Source organism: Sinocyclocheilus anshuiensis, unplaced genomic scaffold, assembly GCF_001515605.1.
Source record: "Sinocyclocheilus anshuiensis isolate Anshui unplaced genomic scaffold, SAMN03320099.WGS_v1.1 scaffold1144, whole genome shotgun sequence".
Taxonomy (NCBI): domain Eukaryota; kingdom Metazoa; phylum Chordata; class Actinopteri; order Cypriniformes; family Cyprinidae; genus Sinocyclocheilus; species Sinocyclocheilus anshuiensis.
The window spans coordinates 806,410-809,717 of NW_015551101.1; the positions used below are offsets into that span (position 1 = coordinate 806,410).

At 34.2% G+C, this 3,308-nt stretch overlaps 1 protein-coding gene across 1 annotated transcript in view; it reads right to left on the reverse strand.

Moving 5' to 3' along the window:
• LOC107662782 (mediator of RNA polymerase II transcription subunit 13-like) overlaps positions 1 to 3,308 on the reverse strand; it is a 55,909-nt gene that overhangs the window by 41,610 nt on the left and 10,991 nt on the right. The gene's annotated exons all lie outside the window — the stretch shown is intronic.

Genomic DNA, 3,308 nt, shown 5'->3' on the forward strand with positions numbered 1-3,308 from the left:
CTCTCTCTCTCTCTCTCTATATATATATATATATATATATATATATATATATATTTATTTGAAATTTTATTTCAGTTTTATGAGAAACGTTTTTGATATTTTATTTCAGTTAACATTTATTTCAAGCAAAAATTATGGTTTTAATTTTAGTTTCAGTTTTAGTTATCTATAAAAGCCTGATATACTGAATATGTTTAAACTATATTTTAAAACCGCGATAAATGTTTCCCTATGATTGTTAGATGCATACAATTTTAAAAGAAATGCATTCATTTTAAAAATGTAACCTCTTTCCTGTCACTTTTGATCAATTTAAGGTGTCCTTGCAGAATAAAAGTATATATTTCTTAAAAGTGTAGCTATAATATATTTGCATGCAGCTCCTTTAAAGCAAAATGAAACTGCCTGGAGCACAAACGGTTGCATTATCTCCACTCCTCCTCCTACAACTTCCGAAGCTTTCCACACCTACAATTACACATTATTCAAAACTGTGGTGAGATCTGACCTGTGCTGATACAGGGAGTTTCATGACACTTCAACACAAACCAAACACACAAGGCAAGTGAAAACTTGGCGTGTCTCAACACGTGTATGACAGTGTTAATTTTGACAGACATTTTTGATTTAGTCTTAGTCTTCTTGAGACAAAAATGCTTAATAGTCTTAGTCACGTTTTAGTCATTTGAGTCTTTCATAGTTTTAGTCGACGAAATGTCATTGCATTTTTGTCAACTTTTAGTCATTACTTTTAGTCAAACTGCAGTTACCAACATTTATTTTGGTAGCTATTTTATATGTAGTCTTCAAACTAAAATAGTCATTAATTCTTCTCTCTTTACACCAAATCAATTAAGCTTATGAGAAATTTGAATCAAGTACTGAATTTGGAAAAACCTGAATAAATGACAATTTTCATTTTTGGGTGAACTATCCCTATAACAGTATAGTGAAAAGGGAGCAACTTATAAAAATTATAGTTGTTCATATATAATTTAGAAAAATGAAGCAGAATAAGACAATAAGACAAATACAAAAGAGATACAAATTAAACTAATTTTTCAGATACAGTAGGTTTACTTAAAATATTTATTTAACATCTTTTGTTGGTTAACATTTAATGACACAGACAGGCACTTAATTAGGAATGCTGTCCCTTTAAGACGGAAGGCATGCATGTAGTACAGACACACATTCAGTTTTCACCCACTTGTTTACGTTCACGATACTCTACACGATAGACATTTGGACGGTTGTGTGTGTATTTGAGCACTGAGAACTGATCGCACGCTGTATATGAGAACTGAAGAAGTGGAGCATGCGCGCGAGAGAGCACTTCTATCAGCGCGATTCGAAGACGTGACAAATTTCATCATAGTTTTTATCATCAGATATTAGTTTTAGCTCGTCAATGTCTCGTCTTAGTCACAGAAAAAATGTTCGTCAACGAATATTTTTCGTCGTCGTCTTCGTTGACGAAATTAACTGGTGTATGAGCATAGGGCTGTGTATCACCAGCAAAGTCATGATACGATACGTATCACGATACATAGGCCACGATACGATACGGATCACGATACATGACTGCACTGAATTTCACCTCAGCAGAATTTAGAAAAACAGCTGTTTATTAAACACTGCTTACTATAGTGCCATTTCTAACTATTGGCAGAGCAGGCAGTTGACCTCTGCATTATGAAGGGCCTCCATAACTGTACCACAGTACAATAGGCTATAGGTAATAGCATATGTTTCATGTTTACATTGGGCACTCCCCACCAGGTACAATATTCTGATTGTTTGCATCTTGTTTTTAAGCCCATAAATAATAACGTACTTGTTCTAATAAATTTATATTGTAATGTACCCATTGTAATATATTTAAAAAATAATTTACATTGCTGGTAGGTTATCATTGCACAAATTAACACAGTGTGAAGCTCTGTTTCGGGGATTACGTCTCTTTATATCAGGCAACCCAGTTGTGTTCCTCTGCGGCCAGATTAAACCTTATTGTAGCCTATATATGCTCTATTCATTCTTTTTTAGAAACCTCACACTTTTCTACTCAATTTTAAACGTTGTAAAATTTTAAACAAATTAAGCACGGTCCACTGCTGCACATGTGCCACAATATCGATACAGGGCCAGCTGTATCGATACTCGTATCGTCAAATCTCTGTGACGATACATCGTCGTATCGATATTTTGAACACAGCACTATATGAGCAATAAAAATATTCACAATGCAAGAGAGTTCATATAAGTTTATAATAGGCTAATTAAGCATATTGTTAGAAGCAAGAAAGATCACGTTGCAGTTACAGTAAAAAAGCACTAGCTACATTACCAGTCAATTTCCATGTAGATAAGCATTTCTTGAGAGGATGTTTGGCTCCATTATTCAAGACAATAAAATATGAAGGGATAATAAGAATGAGTGCACTTGGCATTCAACATTATTGCTTTTGCAAATACATATAACAGGAGTCTAACATAAGCGTTAGAGCCCTTGGGGAGACCGTTAATGAACTAACACAAGCCAGACAACTGATCACAAGCCCTGTGAACGAGCTCTGCCAAAGTCAATCTTCAGCCATTAGAGTGAGAACAACTGGAATAAAAAAACAAATTAATCAATCTGTGACTGTTAGCCACTTATAATGCAGCACAAACAAGCTTCAGATAAAGAGGTTTGTCATCGCCTCTTGAAACAAGGACTCTTAATTAGGGATGCACCGATACCACTTTTTCCAGTACTCGCCCGATACCTTTATTTTTGGTACTTGCCGATACCGAGTACCGATACCAATATTTTATTGCATTTGTACATTTTTATAATATTGGGTACAGAAACCAAAAGAGTATATATAATGTTAGTTGGTTAACTTCATTTATCAAATAGATACAGTCAAACCAAAATTTATTCAGACACCTTCAACATTTCTCACATTATCACAGTTTATTCGCTATAGTTTAGAAAATGGTAATAAAATATGACAAGAACTCCGAGTTAAACTGTGTCAGAACAAATTCAGCTTGATAATGTTAGATAACTTTGATTGAAAGGTATGTAATGGATTACAATAAACCAAAAATTAGACAGCTGTTAGTATGACAGTATTTACACAACTATCAATACTAGTGCTGTGTTCAAAATATCGATACGACGATGTATCGTCACAGAGATTTGACGATACGAGTATCGATACAGCTGTCCCAGTATCGATATTGTGGCACGTGTGCAGCAGTGGACCGCGCTTAATTTGTTTAAAATTTTACAACGTTTAAAATTGAGTAGAAAAGTG